The sequence below is a fragment of the Ranitomeya imitator genome, chromosome 2 (assembly GCF_032444005.1).
Source record: "Ranitomeya imitator isolate aRanImi1 chromosome 2, aRanImi1.pri, whole genome shotgun sequence".
NCBI lineage: Eukaryota > Metazoa > Chordata > Amphibia > Anura > Dendrobatidae > Ranitomeya > Ranitomeya imitator.
Genome location: NC_091283.1, coordinates 253061305 through 253081907, shown reverse-complemented (window position 1 = coordinate 253081907; position 20603 = coordinate 253061305). Strand labels below are relative to the sequence as shown.

General features: G+C 42.6%; 1 long non-coding RNA gene across 1 annotated transcript in view; it reads left to right on the top strand.

Moving 5' to 3' along the window:
- Positions 1–1711: 1711 nt before the first annotated feature.
- Positions 1712–20603, top strand: part of LOC138667361 (uncharacterized) — a 29963-nt gene continuing 11071 nt past the window's right edge. The window contains exon 1 of the long non-coding RNA XR_011318725.1: positions 1712–1810. This is a non-coding gene — a long non-coding RNA (uncharacterized lncRNA). The remainder of the gene's footprint in view (positions 1811–20603) is intronic.

Below are 20603 nucleotides of genomic sequence, written 5' to 3'. Positions count from 1 at the left end.
ATCTATCTCATATCTATCTATCTCATATCTATCTATCTCATATCTATCTCATATCTATCTATCTCATATCTATCTATCATCTATCTATCATCTATCTATCTATTATCTATCTATCATCTATCTATCTATCTATCATCTATCTATTATCTATCTATCTATTATCTATCTATCTATTATCTATCTATCATCTATCTATCTATCTCATATCTATCTATCTATCTCATATCTATCTATCTCATATCTATCTATCTATCTATCTCATATCTATCTATCTCATATCTATCTATCTATCTCATATCTATCTATCTATCTATCTATCTCATATCTATCTATCTCATATCTATCTATCTATCTATCTCATATCTATCTATCTCATATCTATCTATCTATCTATCTCATATCTATCTATCTATCTCATATCTATCTATCTATCTCATATCTATCCATCTATCTCATATCTATCTATCTCATATCTATCAAATTCAATTCAAATTCAAATGAGCTTTATTGGCAGGACTAAGTACATGTTAGCATTGCCAAAGCATATGGTAAAAATACGGGGGTGGGGGAGGGGGGGCATATAGAGGTCCAGGGAATATCAAATTCCTTTTAGAGGATAGGGGATGTTTCCAGGGTGGGGTATAGGAGTCCATGACATATCGGGGGATCTATCTATCTCATATCTATCTATCTATCTATCTATCTATCTATCTATCTATCTATCTATCTATCTATCTGTAATGGAGTGTGGGTTGGACACATGTAAAAGAGGAGTTGGACAGAAATGACACCACAAATCTTTTTGAAGAGAGAGGAGGGAGAGGAGGGAGGGGTTTGGGTGTTTTTGGAGTGGGTGTGCTAGGTTCGGGCTTAGTGGCAGTGCAAAGCATCATGGAACTTGTAGTATTAGGTCACAATAAGGAAGTTGTCGATTAACCCCATGAGAGCTGAATCCAGCACTGAAGATGTGCTGCTACAGCATGATAACAGCTAATATTGCTAAAATAAACACAGTAGATGTTTTCAGTGGCACATAATAGCAAGATTTATGAAAAAAAACAAAAACTTTATAGTAGTGGACAACTTCTTTAACATGAGAATCTCTGCCTGATGGTGCGGAGTCCGTCCTGTTGTTTTTTTTTTACATAGAACGTTTTCTCATTAATAGTATTGGGCACACATGACGTCAGGTTGATGACTGACCTATGACCTCTGAGAGCGACACTGCGTGACAACAATGTCTCTAGATCCCGGGCTTTGTTCTTCCCTCGCACGCTGTGCTGTTCAGTATTAGGCTAGGTTCACATTGTGTTAATGGGACAGCGATAACGGACAGCGTTGCACGGCGAAAATGTCGCAATTAACGCTGTGCAACGGGTCCGTTAGCGCACCCATTGACAGCAATGTTATTTTTGCCTGTAGCGCATCACTAGCGCGTGCCATTTTCGGCACGTGCTAGCGATGTTCCGTTCCTTTGTGATGGACCTCGGATGCTGCTTGCAGCATCCGAGGCGCGTCTGAGGTCCGTCTCGTACGGCGAACGCGGCCCCAAAATGAACATTGCGTTAGTGCAATCCGCTAGTGCTATGCGCTTAATGGATTTCCCTAACGCAATGGGAACCTAGCCTTACCCCGGTGGCCACTGGTGTCGGCCATTACTTGTATCCAGTTTTCTGCATGATTTTTTCTTTTATTCTCGGTATTGTGGCTTTTCCCCATCCTGTCCCCCCGGAGCAGTGACCTCCCTGCAGATGTCAGCTCATCACTGGACTTCTCTTCACCAAGTGGAGCTGGAGCCCCCACAATCCATGTGAGGACCCAAAGGGAGGACACTGTGGGTGTCTGATAATGTCAGATAGATGAGTATAATTACTACAAAAAAAACAAAAACAAATCCTCCCTTCCTCTCCATTTATATTTTATTGCTAAGGTCTGTCTCCCCGCCCCGTCCGCTCCCGTCTCCCCGCCCCGTCCTTCTTTCCCTTATAGTGTATTCAATGAGAGAGGAATTTTATGTTAAAGGGAACCTGTCACCCCCAAAATCGACGGTGAGCTAAGCCCACCAGCATCAGGGGCTTATCTACAGCATTCTGTAATGCATTCTGTAATGCTGTAGATAAGCCCCCGATGTATCCTAAACAAATGAGAAAAAGAGGTTAGATTATACTCACGCAGGGGTGGTCCGATCTGATGGGCGTCGTGGTCCGGTCCGGGGCCCCCCATCTTAATAGGATGACGTCCTCTTCTTGTCTTCACGCTGCGGTGCGCTGGGAAAGGTCAGAGAGGCCTGGGGCCTGCGCACTGCAGTACTTTGTGCTGGAGCCGCAGTGTTAAGACAAGAAGAGGACGTCATCTGATGAAGATGGGAGGCGCCGGACCGGACCGCGATGCCCATCGGACAGGACCGGGACTGTCCCTGGGTGAGTATAATCTAACCTCTTTTTCTCATTTGTTTAGGATACATCGGGGGCTTATCTACAACATTACAGAATGCTGTAGATAAGCCCCTGATGCCGGTGGGCTTAGCTCGCCCTCGATTTTGGGGGTGACAGGTTCCCTTTCAGCACAATACAATTTTTGCAGCTAAAGCACAGGGGACTTTGGCACAAAATGTGTTTTGCTTTTTTGTCATTAATCTGTCTTTAATGTTTAATTGTTTTGATTTCTAAAACGCTTTATTATTCATTTGTATGTATGTATATACAGTGGGGCAAAAAAGTATTAAGTCAGTCAGCAATAGTGCAAGTTCCACCACTTAAAAAGATGAGAGGCGTCTGTAATTTACATCATAGGTAGACCTCAACTATGGGAGACAAACTGAGAAAAAAAAATCCAGAAAATCACATTGTCTGTTTTTTTAACAATTTATTTGCATATTATGGTGGAAAATAAGTATTTGGTAAGAAACAAACAATCAAGATTTCTGGCTCTCACAGACCTGTAACTTCTTCTTTAAGAGTCTCCTCTTTCCTCCACTCATTACCTGTAGTAATGGCACCTGTTTAAACTTGTTATCAGTATAAAAAGACACCTGTGCACACCCTCAAACAGTCTGACTCCAAACTCCACTATGGTGAAGACCAAAGAGCTGTCAAAGGACACCAGAAACAAAATTGTAGCCCTGCACCAGGCTGGGAAGACTGAATCTGCAATAGCCAACCAGCTTGGAGTGAAGAAATCAACAGTGGGAGCAATAATTAGAAAATGGAAGACATACAAGACCACTGATAATCTCCCTCGATCTGGGGCTCCACGCAAAATCCCACCCCGTGGGGTCAGAATGATCACAAGAACGGTGAGCAAAAATCCCAGAACCACGCGGGGGGACCTAGTGAATGAACTGCAGAGAGCTGGGACCAATGTAACAAGGCCTACCATAAGTAACACACTACGCCACCATGGACTCAGATCCTGCAGTGCCAGACGCGTCCCACTGCTTAAGCCAGTACATGTCCGGGCCCGTCTGAAGTTTGCTAGAGAGCATTTGGATGATCCAGAGGAGTTTTGGGAGAATTTCCTATGGTCTGATAAAACCAAACTGGAACTGTTTGGTAGAAACACAACTTGTCGTGTTTGGAGGAAAAAGAATACTGAGTTGCATCCATCAAACACCATACCTACTGTAAAGCATGGTGGTGGAAACATCATGCTTTGGGGCTGTTTCTCTGCAAAGGGGCCAGGACGACTGATCCGGGTACATGAAAGAATGAATGGGGCCATGTATCGTGAGATTTTGAGTGCAAACCTCCTTCCATCAGCAAGGGCATTGAAGATGAAACGTGGCTGGGTGTTTCAACATGACAATGATCCAAAGCACACCGCAAGGGCAACAAAGGAGTGGCTTCGTAAGAAGTATTTCAAGGTCTTGGAGTGGCCTAGCCAGTCTCCAGATCTCAACCCTATAGAAAACCTTTGGAGGGAGTTGAAAGTCCGTGTTGCCAAGCGAAAAGCCAAAAACATCACTGCTCTAGAGGAGATCTGCATGGAGGAATGGGCCAACATACCAACAATAGTGTGTGGCAACCTTGTGAAGACTTACAGAAAACGTTTGACCTCTGTCATTGCCAACAAAGGATATATTACAAAGTATTGAGATTAAATTTTTTTTCTGACCAAATACTTATTTTCCACCATAATATGCAAATAAAATGTTAAAAAAACAGACAATGTGATTTTCTGGATTTTTTATTCTCAGTTTGTCTCCCATAGTTGAGGTCTACCTATGATGTAAATTACAGACGCCTCTCATCTTTTTAAGTGGTGGAACTTGCACTATTGCTGACTGACTAAATACTTTTTTGCCCCACTGTATTTATATATTTCTTTGATTTCTAACTATTTGGCTTGTAATAAACTTGTTTGACAGCTCTGAGTTGACTTTTCATTTCTATAATTCTTAAGCGCGGGGTGACATTAGTGGAGGGTAACGCAGTTGGATCTGTATCAGGCTGAGTTTACACATTATAATAACATTCCAGAACTGATGATATAAAATGACCATACTTCCAAGGAAAAACTCAATATAATCATAAGATATACATAATGAAACCAAGAGCTTTTAAATTCCAAAATATAACAAAATAATATATTTATATGTAAAGAAAATAATCACTAATGTCAAGCAAATAACCATCAAATACTTTTATTAATGCTACAAAATACAGGCTAGACACAAAAAGAGGTGCATACAATACAATACAAAAAAAATTACTGGATAGGTCTAATGAACGATAGTGCAAACTGGCAGGGGTAGGCAAACCACATAAAGGGAGGCACTCACCAGTATATAAGGTATATACCCAGCGACCATGTATTATAAGCTGGGCAACACAATTTTACGTGCATATACAAAAAAGACTGGGGAGTTCCACCACTCCTCTTGGGCTATCTGCACAATAGCTGTTCTACCCTGTATGCACACATGGATTTTTCCTCTCTGAACCCTGTTCACACAGGTTATATACAGATGATCAGGTTTTTAAATACATCAGATAGGGATTGCATACATTAGTTAGGACTGCTCTGATAAGGGTATACCGTGAAGATTGGTAGAGCAGCTTAGTATACATTTTTTGCAAAAAACGTATCAACCAAATACCCTGTTTTTTACATCTTTTACTAGCACTTGCGGATTACTGCAACATTTTTTCAAACTGAGTGTTTTTGGTTTTACTATTCTCTTTTGTGTCTTCAGGTTTCTTGGTGGTGTGTGAACATGATCATACAGACTTGTTCACTGTGCAAGTAGCCCATGTGTTCCTGTTTCCATAATTGTTCTCTTGTGTCTACAAGACTGGGGAGTTCCACCACTCCTCTTGGGCTATCTGCACAATAGCTGTTCTACCCTGTATGCACACATGGATTTTTCCTCTCTGAACCCTGTTCACACAGGTTATATACAGATGATCAGGTTTTTAAATACATCAGATAGGGATTGCATACATTAGTTAGGACTGCTCTGATAAGGGTATACCGTGAAGATTGGTAGAGCAGCTTAGTATACATTTTTTGCAAAAAACGTATCAACCAAATACCCTGTTTTTTACATCTTTTACTAGCACTTGCGGATTACTGCAACATTTTTTCAAACTGAGTGTTTTTGGTTTTACTATTCTCTTTTGTGTCTTCAGGTTTCTTGGTGGTGTGTGAACATGATCATACAGACTTGTTCACTGTGCAAGTAGCCCATGTGTTCCTGTTTCCATAATTGTTCTCTTGTGTCTACAAGACTGGGGAGTTCCACCACTCCTCTTGGGCTATCTGCACAATAGCTGTTCTACCCTGTATGCACACATGGATTTTTCCTCTCTGAACCCTGTTCACACAGGTTATATACAGATGATCAGGTTTTTAAATACATCAGATAGGGATTGCATACATTAGTTAGGACTGCTCTGATAAGGGTATACCGTGAAGATTGGTAGAGCAGCTTAGTATACATTTTTTGCAAAAAACGTATCAACCAAATACCCTGTTTTTTACATCTTTTACTAGCACTTGCGGATTACTGCAACATTTTTTCAAACTGAGTGTTTTTGGTTTTACTATTCTCTTTTGTGTCTTCAGGTTTCTTGGTGGTGTGTGAACATGATCATACAGACTTGTTCACTGTGCAAGTAGCCCATGTGTTCCTGTTTCCATAATTGTTCTCTTGTGTCTACAAGACTGGGGAGTTCCACCACTCCTCTTGGGCTATCTGCACAATAGCTGTTCTACCCTGTATGCACACATGGATTTTTCCTCTCTGAACCCTGTTCACACAGGTTATATACAGATGATCAGGTTTTTAAATACATCAGATAGGGATTGCATACATTAGTTAGGACTGCTCTGATAAGGGTATACCGTGAAGATTGGTAGAGCAGCTTAGTATACATTTTTTGCAAAAAACGTATCAACCAAATACCCTGTTTTTTACATCTTTTACTAGCACTTGCGGATTACTGCAACATTTTTTCAAACTGAGTGTTTTTGGTTTTACTATTCTCTTTTGTGTCTTCAGGTTTCTTGGTGGTGTGTGAACATGATCATACAGACTTGTTCACTGTGCAAGTAGCCCATGTGTTCCTGTTTCCATAATTGTTCTCTTGTGTCTACAAGACTGGGGAGTTCCACCACTCCTCTTGGGCTATCTGCACAATAGCTGTTCTACCCTGTATGCACACATGGATTTTTCCTCTCTGAACCCTGTTCACACAGGTTATATACAGATGATCAGGTTTTTAAATACATCAGATAGGGATTGCATACATTAGTTAGGACTGCTCTGATAAGGGTATACCGTGAAGATTGGTAGAGCAGCTTAGTATACATTTTTTGCAAAAAACGTATCAACCAAATACCCTGTTTTTTACATCTTTTACTAGCACTTGCGGATTACTGCAACATTTTTTCAAACTGAGTGTTTTTGGTTTTACTATTCTCTTTTGTGTCTTCAGGTTTCTTGGTGGTGTGTGAACATGATCATACAGACTTGTTCACTGTGCAAGTAGCCCATGTGTTCCTGTTTCCATAATTGTTCTCTTGTGTCTACAAGACTGGGGAGTTCCACCACTCCTCTTGGGCTATCTGCACAATAGCTGTTCTACCCTGTATGCACACATGGATTTTTCCTCTCTGAACCCTGTTCACACAGGTTATATACAGATGATCAGGTTTTTAAATACATCAGATAGGGATTGCATACATTAGTTAGGACTGCTCTGATAAGGGTATACCGTGAAGATTGGTAGAGCAGCTTAGTATACATTTTTTGCAAAAAACGTATCAACCAAATACCCTGTTTTTTACATCTTTTACTAGCACTTGCGGATTACTGCAACATTTTTTCAAACTGAGTGTTTTTGGTTTTACTATTCTCTTTTGTGTCTTCAGGTTTCTTGGTGGTGTGTGAACATGATCATACAGACTTGTTCACTGTGCAAGTAGCCCATGTGTTCCTGTTTCCATAATTGTTCTCTTGTGTCTACAAGACTGGGGAGTTCCACCACTCCTCTTGGGCTATCTGCACAATAGCTGTTCTACCCTGTATGCACACATGGATTTTTCCTCTCTGAACCCTGTTCACACAGGTTATATACAGATGATCAGGTTTTTAAATACATCAGATAGGGATTGCATACATTAGTTAGGACTGCTCTGATAAGGGTATACCGTGAAGATTGGTAGAGCAGCTTAGTATACATTTTTTGCAAAAAACGTATCAACCAAATACCCTGTTTTTTACATCTTTTACTAGCACTTGCGGATTACTGCAACATTTTTTCAAACTGAGTGTTTTTGGTTTTACTATTCTCTTTTGTGTCTTCAGGTTTCTTGGTGGTGTGTGAACATGATCATACAGACTTGTTCACTGTGCAAGTAGCCCATGTGTTCCTGTTTCCATAATTGTTCTCTTGTGTCTACAAGACTGGGGAGTTCCACCACTCCTCTTGGGCTATCTGCACAATAGCTGTTCTACCCTGTATGCACACATGGATTTTTCCTCTCTGAACCCTGTTCACACAGGTTATATACAGATGATCAGGTTTTTAAATACATCAGATAGGGATTGCATACATTAGTTAGGACTGCTCTGATAAGGGTATACCGTGAAGATTGGTAGAGCAGCTTAGTATACATTTTTTGCAAAAAACGTATCAACCAAATACCCTGTTTTTTACATCTTTTACTAGCACTTGCGGATTACTGCAACATTTTTTCAAACTGAGTGTTTTTGGTTTTACTATTCTCTTTTGTGTCTTCAGGTTTCTTGGTGGTGTGTGAACATGATCATACAGACTTGTTCACTGTGCAAGTAGCCCATGTGTTCCTGTTTCCATAATTGTTCTCTTGTGTCTACAAGACTGGGGAGTTCCACCACTCCTCTTGGGCTATCTGCACAATAGCTGTTCTACCCTGTATGCACACATGGATTTTTCCTCTCTGAACCCTGTTCACACAGGTTATATACAGATGATCAGGTTTTTAAATACATCAGATAGGGATTGCATACATTAGTTAGGACTGCTCTGATAAGGGTATACCGTGAAGATTGGTAGAGCAGCTTAGTATACATTTTTTGCAAAAAACGTATCAACCAAATACCCTGTTTTTTACATCTTTTACTAGCACTTGCGGATTACTGCAACATTTTTTCAAACTGAGTGTTTTTGGTTTTACTATTCTCTTTTGTGTCTTCAGGTTTCTTGGTGGTGTGTGAACATGATCATACAGACTTGTTCACTGTGCAAGTAGCCCATGTGTTCCTGTTTCCATAATTGTTCTCTTGTGTCTACAAGACTGGGGAGTTCCACCACTCCTCTTGGGCTATCTGCACAATAGCTGTTCTACCCTGTATGCACACATGGATTTTTCCTCTCTGAACCCTGTTCACACAGGTTATATACAGATGATCAGGTTTTTAAATACATCAGATAGGGATTGCATACATTAGTTAGGACTGCTCTGATAAGGGTATACCGTGAAGATTGGTAGAGCAGCTTAGTATACATTTTTTGCAAAAAACGTATCAACCAAATACCCTGTTTTTTACATCTTTTACTAGCACTTGCGGATTACTGCAACATTTTTTCAAACTGAGTGTTTTTGGTTTTACTATTCTCTTTTGTGTCTTCAGGTTTCTTGGTGGTGTGTGAACATGATCATACAGACTTGTTCACTGTGCAAGTAGCCCATGTGTTCCTGTTTCCATATACAAAAAAGAGTAGCCAGAAACAACCGTAATATGAATGGGCAAAACAAATGCCACAGATCACAGGAACCAATGTACTATAATATATGCCATGTGGCAAAATTACCATGTTCCCATGAGTCCAGAGATAAAGTGCAAGTAATGCATATATATATCAGAGCATGTCTTACACATGGACGCCGGACACCCACCGCACAGATACCCCAACGCACGTTTCGCCGCTGCTTCTTCATGGGAGAATGTGTAAATGTGCAAGATTCAAGGTTTAAATATCCCCATATGAAAGCAGGAACCAATCACCTGCATAGAGTAAGGTTAGCTCCAACCACGTCTAACGAGCACGTGGGGCCGGAGCCCACCCTATCCAATCATCCCGTCCGGCGTCAGAGAGCGGTGAGTGTTGGGACAAAGTTCCCATGGCATACACTCACCGCATGTAATAGACGCCTATGTGGAGAAGAGGCGGAGGGGGCATCAGCGCACATGCGCTACCCGTGGCAGGAAGTAACCAGGCCGCAATGAGTGTAGGGAAAAGAGTTCCCATGACAATGCCTATACCATACTGCACGGCGCCCAAAGAGAGACACATAAAGGGCGGAAATGAAAAAGCGGCCATCTCTAATGTGGGCAGCAGTAGTAGTATAAATGCCAAATAAATAGATATATAAACATAATGATAAGCTATAGAGACATGAATCCCACAACATATAAATATAATACAATATTGTGGTCCATTTAATATAGAGAGATGATAGCACTAATCCAATCCAGTATACTTCTGGTTTCAATGATGATGCAGATGAAGGATCCAGGTCTCCAAGTCCACAGGAGTACCAATCACAATAGGGATATAGCAAGATTGAAAATTGAAGAATCTAGGATCCAGTATAGCGTACACTGATAAAATAAGTGAAAAAACACACAAAGTTAAAATAAAATTATAAACAAAGACTCCAAGGACAGGTGATCAATGGCTATAGTAAAAACACCATATACAGCCAGGGCAACCCCAGAACAGACACACACGATTACAAGAATGATGAAAAGCTAATGTTTTCATTTAATCCCTGTGGGGTTATGGTATCCAACGTGATGATCCAGCGACACTAGCCCAACAAATAGGCTCTCCATGCATGTGATGTGCCTGTCACACAGCCGCGGCGCATGCAGCTGCGGCGGCAGACAGCGGATCAGCCGGCACGATCCAGGAAGCCGGGTTCCCTATGCAACTAGTCGGCAAGTGCTATAAGCTTGCCGACTAAGGAGGGAGCCGATCATGTTCGCTCAACTCTAGTTGCAACCAAAATCAGGTGTGCACTGTGCAACGCCATCAGTGGCAAGGTCCAGATAACTACCAATACGTAGACCAGTAAGTATGGGCAGGGACGTTACATCTCCCTATCTGCACACTGGGTAAATGTGGCAGCTGAGACAGAGGAGGAAGGCGTTCTAGCGCATGTGCTACATCTATTGTTGGACATTGCTCTGCCCATGTGGCCTCCTACTCCGCTTACTCCATCACCTAGCAGTAAGACTTGCACCAGCAACTTCATCACAGCCAGGGGGAAAAGACAGTAGGCTGTTCTCAAACTCATCATTTTCGGGGACAAGTTCCATACTGCGCAAGAGCTGTGGACAAGGAATAAACGAGACTGATGAGTGGTTGGTACCGCTGGACCTAAATCCAGGCCTGGTGGTGTGGGATAACGGGCGAAATCTGGTAGCAGCTCTAGGCCTAGCTGGTTTGACCACATCCCTTGCCTGGCACATGTGTCAAGTTTAGTGGTGCAAATCTTTCTTAAAAATTACCCATATGTGAGAGGTCATCTGTGCACGATTATGGCGTTCACACCCTGCAGCTGCTTGACGGTCTGCACTGCAGCGTCACTTCTGCCTTCTCGCTCAGCGCCTCATATGTGACATATCAACAAGGTGGAACTCAAAAGTTGAATACGCTGTAGAGGCTGTGCGAGCAGAAGCAATACTGGAGTTTCAGCTGCAGCACGCACGGGCGAGTAGTTCTGTGGAACAACCCTTCACCATGTCGTGAACACAACAGGGTGGCACTCAAAGTAGCTCACGGGCATCACTGGAGCATGGCAGGGAGGACATAGACCATACACCTCCCACAGAGGACAGTTTGTCTTTGCCTCTGGGCAGCCTGACATGAACTATTATTATTTATATGGTGCTGTACATGAGAAAGGGGTTATATACCGGGTTATAGATATCATTTACAGTGAACAAATTTACAATGACAGACCGGTCCTGTCAAACCAATCTAATCAGTTTTTATGAAGAGGTAAGCTATAGGCTGGACCACGGTGAGTCATTGGACGTGGTATATCTCGATTTTTCCAAAGCGTTTGATACCGTGCCGCACAAGAGGTTGGTACACAAAATGAGAATGCTTGTTCTGGGGGAAAATGTGTGTAAATAGGTTAGTAACTGGCTTAGTGATAGAAAGCAGAGGGTGGTTATAAATGGTACAGTCTCTAATTGGGTCGCTGTGACCAGTGGGGTACCGCAGGGGTCGGTATTGGGACCTGTTCTCTTCAACATATTCATTAATGATCTCGTAGAAGGTTTACACAGTAAAATATCGATATTTGCAGATGATACAAAACTATGTAAAGCAGTTAATACAAGAGAAGATAGTATTCTGCTACAGATGGATCTGGATAAGTTGGAAACTTGGGCTGAAAGGTGGCAGATGAGGTTTAACAATGATAAATGTAAGGTTATACACATGGGAAGAAGGAATCAATATCACCATTACACACTGAACGGGAAACTACTGGGTAAATCTGACAGGGAGAAGGACTTGGGGATCCTAGTTAATGATAAACTTACCTGGAGCAGCCAGTGCCAGGCAGCAGCTGCCAAGGCAAACAGGATCATGGGGTGCATTAAAAGAGGTCTGGATACACATGATGAGAGCATTATACTGCCTCTGTACAAATCCTTAGTTAGACCGCACATGGAGTACTGTGTCCAGTTTTGGTCACTGGTGCTCAGGAAGGATATAATGGAACTAGAGAGCGTACAAAGGAGGGCAACAAAATTAATAAAGGGGATGGGAGAACTACATTAGATTAGCGAAATTAGGATTATTTAGTCTAGAAAAAAGACGACTGAGGGGCGATCTAATAACCATGTATAAGTATATATGGGGACAATACAAATATCTCGCTGAGGATCTGTTTATACCAAGGAAGGTGACGGGCACAAGGGGGCATTCTTTGCGTCTGGAGGAGAGAAGGATTTTCCACCAACATAGAAGAGGATTCTTTTCTGTTAGGGCAGTGAGAATCTGGAATTGCTTGCCTGAGGAGGTGGTGATGGCGAACTCAGTCGAGGGTTTCAAGAGAGGCCTGGATGTCTTCCTGGAGCAGAGCAGTATTGTATCATACAATTATTAGGTTCTGTAGAAGGACGTAGATCTGGGGATTTATTATGATGGAATATAGGCTGAACTGGATGGACAAATGTCTTTTTTCGGCTTCACTAACTATGTTACTATGGTACAGAGGGGAGAGGACCCTGTCCTTGCGGATTTACATTCTATGGGATAATGAGGAAGAGACAGAAGGTCGGGGGTGCAGCAGCTCTGGCGATGGTGAGGCGGCAGAATGGTTATTGTAGGCTTTCTTGAAGAGATGGGTTTTCAGGTACCATCTAACGGATCCGAGGGTGGTGAATAATCAGACGTGTTGAGGCGTGGAATTCCTGAGGATGGGGGATATTGGGGAGAAATCTTGGAGGCGGTTGTGTGAGGAATGAATAAGTGTGGAGGAGAGTAGGAGGTCTTGGGAGGATCGAAGATTACGTGAGGGAAGATATTGGGAGAATAGTTCACAGATATAGGGAGGGGACAGGTTGTGGATGGCTTTGTAGATCACTGTGTAGTTTGAACTGGATCCGTTGGGGAATTGGGAGCCAGTGGAGGGATTTGCAGAGGGGAGGAGAGAGGTGGATTAGCCGGGCAGCAGAGTTGATGACAGACTGGAGTGGTGCAAGAGAGTTAGAGGGGAAGCCACAGAGGAGGATGTTGCAGTAATTGAGGCAGTTGATGATGAGGGCATGCACAAAGTAGTAGTAGTAGATTGAGGGCAGAGGAAGGGACCGATTCTGGCATTATGTTTGAGCTGGAGGCGACAGGAGTTGGCAAGAGTTTGGATGTGCGGTTTGAAGGACAGGGCAGAGTCGAGAGTTACCCCAAGGCAGCGGACTTCAGGTGCAGGAGAGAGCGTGATGCCGTTTACCATAACAGATAGATCAGGTAAGGGGGATACGCGAGATGGAGGAAAGATGATGAGTTCGGTATTGTCTACATTGAGTTTTAGGAAGCGAGAGGTGAAGAAGGAGGATATGGCTGATAGACACTTCGGGATTCTGGACAGCAGAGAGGTGACATCTGGGCGAGAGAGGTAGATCTGAGTGTCATCAGCATACAGGTGATACTGGAAGCCATGGGACTTTGAGTTGTCCTAGGCCAAGGGTATAGATGGAAAAAAGTAGGGGCCCTAGGACAGAGCCTTGAGGGACTCCAACAGAGAGAGGATGGGATGAGCCAATACAGTCTGCTGTGCCTGCGCAACGACCACACAGTTGCCCAGATCATACCCCTACTGATTGCAGAAGGGATCCAGCAGGGTGGCCACCCAGTAAAGGCAAAGTACAATTATTACTTCTGTCACTGTGGTGGGATGGCAAAATGTGTGAATACAGGCACATGCTGGTAGGGGCACTACTGACGGCATTCCCACCTGACAGAAGAAACAAGGCAGAGGAGGAGGAAGTCACCAACGCAGCTGGGTCACCACCTCGGAAGGGAAGGTTAGGTTGGCTAAAATGTGAAAAAAAATTCATCAGCATGCCACAGCATCCAGCACCACCATCTGATACGGTCTATATAACCAGGTGCCAGCGTTATAAAAACATGGTGGAAGAGTCCATGTCCACACGTCTGCATGTACTAAGTGATGGGTCTGCCCATTTAACTTCTTGGTTTCCAAACTGGACACATGGCCTAGGCTTGTACTTTTTGACTTGGAAGTGCTGGCATGCCCCGTGGCAAGTGTAATGTTGGAACGTGTGTTTATCACCGTAGGGGATATAATCACACATGGGCACATCCACCTGTCCAAAGCCAACGTGGGCACTCTCGCATTCATTAAAAGAAACCAGGAGTGGAGTCCACAGGACTTGTCTGTACCTTTGGCTGCCCAGACAAATGTACCATCTGCACCCAGACATTGTTATATTTTATTTGCCATTTGTTTTATTTTGGGGCTTCACCAAAAAGGAAGAGAAATAAAATCCACAAAAATAATGTTGGATACCATCAGGCCTGCCTCTTCCACCTACCCTGCAATGTCCACATACTGCTCGTCCACCTACACCACCTCCTCCACTAGGACATCCAACTACTGCATCTACATTGTTCTTTTTTATTTTATACTATGTTCTTTTAAGTGCTGTCTCTAAAAAAAAAAAAAATAAGAACCACCCCCCCCCCCAAAAAAAAAAAAAAACCTGTTGGATACCCCGTCCCCTGCCTCTTCCACTTTCTTTGCCACATTCACCTCAAGCTCATCCACCTACTACACCTCCTCCTACATTTGGACCTATGCCTCTTTTTTCAAGATTATTATTGCTTTTTATTCTCTGTTATTTTAAGTGATCTTACTATCCACATTTGTTTTCAGGGCTATTGTCCTGCTTACCCCCTTTTTGTTCCATTTTTCACCTTTACCGCTTACTGTTCCCATTTTACAGCACGAAAGTTTGATACCACATTGGCTGTGAGCTGGTCTCATTATGCTGGGAAGGGTACAATAAAGATTTACCTTTTCAGCCTATTAATCAGTGAACAGCTGTCTGCTTTTTCTTTGCTGGTTATTAAACAATGGGTGGACTCACCCAAAAAATTAATTGGGGCCCCCTCCATTTTTAATAACCAGCTAAGGCAAAACAGACAGCTAAGGGCTGATATTAAAAAGCTGTGAAGGTCCATGGATATTGGCCCCTACCAACACTAATAAGACAAGTCCTCAGCTGCACGAGAAATGGAGCGTCTATTAGAAGCGCTAATTCTTGAGCATCGACTCGGCTCTTCCTGATTGCTTTTGTGCAGTGGCAATTGGGGTAATATATACAGCTCTGGCAAAAATTAAGAAACCACCACATCAAAACCCTGTCGTGGGCAGCCCATTCTCCAGACCTGAACACCATTGGAAACCTCTGGAATGTAATCAAGAGGATGATGGATAGTCACAAGCCATCAAGCAAAGAAGAACTGCTTACATCTTTGTGCCAGAAGCAGTGAGAAACACTGCTGGAAAGCTGCCAAGATGCATGAAAGCTGTGATTAAAAATCATGGTTATTCCACAAAATATTAATTTCTGAATAGTGATGGGCGAGCACTAAAATGCTCGGGTGCTCGTTGCTCGGGTCGAGCAAATTGAAATACTCAGGTACTCGGCCAGAACAACGAGCCCAATGTAAGTCTATGGGAGACCCGAGTATTTTTACCGTGACCCCCTCCTCCGGGGGTCCTTTTAAGGTCTAAAAACATCTGAAAATGATGGAAACACTCCTCAAATGACACAGGAACATCATGGGGATCGCCCCTGGAAGCATTCCTGACTCCTAGTTCACAGCTTTAATCATTTTTTTTTTTTTTGAAAATTTGTTTATTAGGTTTTGAATAGTAAGACAAATAAACATCAATAACAAGAACTCCTGAACCCAAACTCTCCCCCCCTCCCCTCCCCAACCACCCCTTCTCTGCGTGCACTCAACCTTTGGTTTATATTATGGAATTGGTGTGTAACCACTTATCCGCTGTAATAAATACCATTGTGTGTTTTCAAACTGGGCTCGCAATTTTTCCTTAACCCCAAGAGGAAGAGATGGAATAAAGAGAGACCATGTGGTTAGGAATTTGCCAGACATCTTTTCTTTGGTGGTCTGCGCGTCTATCCACTCCATTCTGAAAAGGAACATAACTTTAGCTTGAATAAGAGAAAATGGTGGGGCAATCGGACTCAATCAGTATTGCAGTATGGTTTTCCTGGAAGCAGAGGCCCAAATCATGAGTGTTGCTTTAACATGTTTAGGTAGGCTGTGATGAGCCTCCTCCAAAATGTTGAAAATGGCCCATTGTGGTGTGAGTGAGAAACTAATCCCACACATCCTCTGCAATTCGTCATGTAAGGTACCCCACAGATCTTGAATCTTCGAACAGCTCCATAAGTGATGATATATGTCAGTGTTACGCATTTTGCATTTGGAGCAATAATAAAGAGTCGTAAGAGACATCCTAGACTGCAGGTGTGGGCTAATATAAGCCCTATGTAGAATCAATAGACCCAATGTCAGTATAACTACTATATGTCAAAATTTTTCTTAGCGCATTAGTAGCATCAAGAAATTCCCCTACTCTCAAGCCCGGAAGGTCTTTTGACCACTTTGCTAATCCTGTATCTCTCCCTTCCCATGTCCAACTCCTGCGTAACAGAGAATAAATGCCACTTATGGACGCTGGCTGTGATCCTGTATTCCTAAAATAGCCATCCAATTTGTTCCTCCCCACCCCCCCGGTCAGTATACACTTTTGAACCAAACTCCGTGCCTGAAGGAATAAGAAGGGGTTGTTCTTAAATAATGGAAAACGCTGTGATGCTGCGTCAAAAGAGAGCACAGAAAAGTCAAGATTCATCAAATCTATTGCTAGTCTACATCCCTCTTCAGCCAGAAGCCTGTAGCTTAATGGTGGATTACCTTTCAGGAGCCCAGGATTACCAAGAAATGATTGAAATGGGGACAGTCCAGCCCGTAAATTACAAAGCCTTCTACATCGTCTCCAAGTCAGTATTGTCTGCCACATCGTCGGGTGTTCCCGTAACTCCGTTGGAAGCCCCTCCCCACCCAAATGCAACATTGCCGGCAGTGAGATGTGTGGACATATTTGTTGCTCTAAATCAACGTTAGCATAGTGGGAGACACCTCTTATCCAATCGATGGCATATCTAAAGTTGGCCGCCAAGTTATATCTTCCTACGTCGGGGAAGTTGATTCCGCCCTCTGCCCTTAACGCCTGTAATTTTATGAGACCTATACGCGATCTGCCCCCCACACCCCAGACAAACTTTTGAAAAGTTGAATTTAGCAAACTGAGGTCTACCTTAGATAGCAGTAGAGGCAAGGTCTGAAAAGCGTACAGCAATTTGGGGAATGCAACATAGTAACATAGTTAGTAAGGCCGAAAAAAGACATTTGTCCATCCAGTTCAGCCTATATTCCATCATAATAAATCCCCAGATCTACGTCCTTCTACAGAACCTAATAATTGTATGATACAATATTGTTCTGCTCCAGGAAGACATCCAGGCCTCTCTTGAACCCCTCGACTGAGTTCGCCATCACCACCTCCTCAGGCAAGCAATTCCAGATTCTCACTGCCCTAACAGTAAAGAATCCTCTTCTATGTTGGTGGAAAAACCTTCTCTCCTCCAGACGCAAAGAATGCCCCCTTGTGCCCGTCACCTTCCTTGGTATAAACAGATCCTCAGCGAGATATTTGTATTGTCCCCTTATATACTTATACATGGTTATTAGATCGCCCCTCAGTCGTCTTTTTTCTAGACTAAATAATCCTAATTTCGCTAATCTATCTGGGTATTGTAGTTCTCCCATCCCCTTTATTAATTTTGTTGCCCTCCTTTGTACTCTCTCTAGTTCCATTATATCCTTCCTGAGCACCGGTGCCCAAAACTGGACACAGTACTCCATGTGCGGTCTAACTAGGGATTTGTACAGAGGCAGTATAATGCTCTCATCATGTGTATCCAGACCTCTTTTAATGCACCCCACCTGTTTGCCTTGGCAGCTGCTGCCTGGCACTGGCTACTCCAGGTAAGTTTATCATTAACTAGGATCCCCAAGTCCTTCTCCCTGTCAGATTTACCCAGTGGTTTCCCGTTCAGTGTGTAATGGTGATATTGATTCCTTCCCATGTGTATAACCTTACATTTATCATTGTTAAACCTCATCTGCCACCTTTCAGCCCAAGTTTCCAACTTATCCAGATCCATCTGTAGCAGAATACTATCTTCTCTTGTATTAACTGCTTTACATAGTTTTGTATCATCTGCAAATATCGATATTTTACTGTGTAAACCTTCTACCAGATCATTAATGAATATGTTGAAGAGAACAGGTCCCAATACTGACCCCTGCGGTACCCCACTGGTCACAGCGACCCAGTTAGAGGCTATACCATTTATAACCACCCTCTGCCTTCTATCACTAAGCCAGTTACTAACCCATTTACACACATTTTCCCCCAGACCAAGCATTCTCATTTTGTGTACCAACCTCTTGTGCGGCACGGTATCAAACGCTTTGGAAAAATCGAGATATACCACGTCCAATGACTCACCGTGGTCCAGCCTATAGCTTACCTCTTCATAAAAACTGATTAGATTGGTTTGACAGCAGCGATTTCTCATAAACCCATGCTGATATGGAGTTAAACAGTTATTCTCATTGAGATAATCCAGAATAACATCCCTCAGAAACCCTTCAAATATTTTACCAACAATAGAGGTTAGACTTACTGGCCTATAATTTCCAGGTTCACTTTTAGAGCCCTTTTTGAATATTGGCACCACATTTGCTATGCGCCAGTCCTGCGGAACAGACCCTGTCGCTATAGAGTCCCTAAAAATAAGAAATAATGGTTTATCTATTACATTACTTAGTTCTCTTAGTACTCGTGGGTGTATGCCATCCGGACCCGGAGATTTATCTATTTTGATCTTATTTAGCCGGTTTCGCACCTCTTCTTGGGTTAGATTGGTGACCCTTAATATAGGGTTTTCATTGTTTCTTGGGATTTCACCTAGCATTTCATTTTCCACCGTGAATACCGTGGAGAAGAAGGTGTTTAATATGTTAGCTTTTTCCTCGTCATCTACAACCATTCTTTCCTCACTATTTTTTAAGGGGCCTACATTTTCAGTTTTTATTCTTTTACTATTGATATAGTTGAAGAACAGTTTGGGATTAGTTTTACTCTCCTTAGCAATGTGCTTCTCTGTTTCCTTTTTGGCAGCTTTAATTAGTTTTTTAGATAAAGTATTTTTCTCCCTATAGTTTTTTAGAGCTTCAATGGTGCCATCCTGCTTTAGTAGTGCAAATGCTTTCTTTTTACTGTTAATTGCCTGTCTTACTTCTTTGTTTAGCCACATTGGGTTTTTCCTATTTCTAGTCCTTTTATTCCCACAAGGTATAAACCGCTTACAGTGCCTATTTAGGATGTTCTTAAACATTTTCCATTTATTATCTGTATTCTTATTTCTGAGGATATTGTCCCAGTCTACCAGATTAAGGGCATCTCTAAGCTGGTCAAACTTTGCCTTCCTAAAGTTCAGTGTTTTTGTGACTCCCTGACAAGTCCCCCTAGTGAAAGACAAGTGAAACTGCACAATATTGTGGTCGCTATTTCCTAGATGCCCAACCACCTGCAGATTTGTTATTCTGTCAGGTCTATTAGATAGTATTAGGTCTAAAAGTGCTGCTCCTCTGGTTGGATTCTGCACCAATTGTGAAAGATAATTTTTCTTGGTTATTAGCAGAAACCTGTTGCCTTTATGGGTTTCACAGGTTTCTGTTTCCCAGTTAATATCCGGGTAGTTAAAGTCCCCCATAACCAGGACCTCATTATGGGTTGCAGCTTCATCTATCTGCTTTAGAAGTAGACTTTCCGTGATTTCTGTTATATTTGGGGGTTTGTAACAGACCCCAATGAGAATTTTGTTACCATTTTTCCCTCCATGAATTTCGACCCATATGGACTCGACATCCTCATTTCCTTCGCTAATATCCTCCCTTAAAGTGGACTTTAGACAAGACTTTACATAGAGACAAACCCCTCCTCCTCTCCGATTTTTACGATCCTTTCTAAACAGACTGTAACCCTGTAAGTTAACTGCCCAGTCATAGCTTTCATCTAACCATGTCTCGGTTATTCCCACTATGTAAAAGTTACCTGTAGATATTTCTGCTTCTAGTTCTTCCATCTTGTTTGTCAGGCTTCTGGCGTTTGCGAGCATGCAGTTTAGAGGATTTTGTTTTGTTCCAATCTCCTTGCTGTGGATTGTTTTAGAAATGTTCTTACCTCCCTTCTGAGTATGTTTTCCTGGGTCTTCTTTGGTCGAGTCTAATGTTTTTCTTCCCATCCCCTCTTCTTCTAGTTTAACGCCCTCCTGATGAGTGTAGCGAGTCTTCTGGCGAATGTGTGTTTCCCAGGTTTGTTGAGGTGTAGTCCGTCTCTGGCGAGGAGTCCATCGTACCAGTAATTCACACCGTGGTCCAGGAATCCGAATCCTTGTTGTCTGC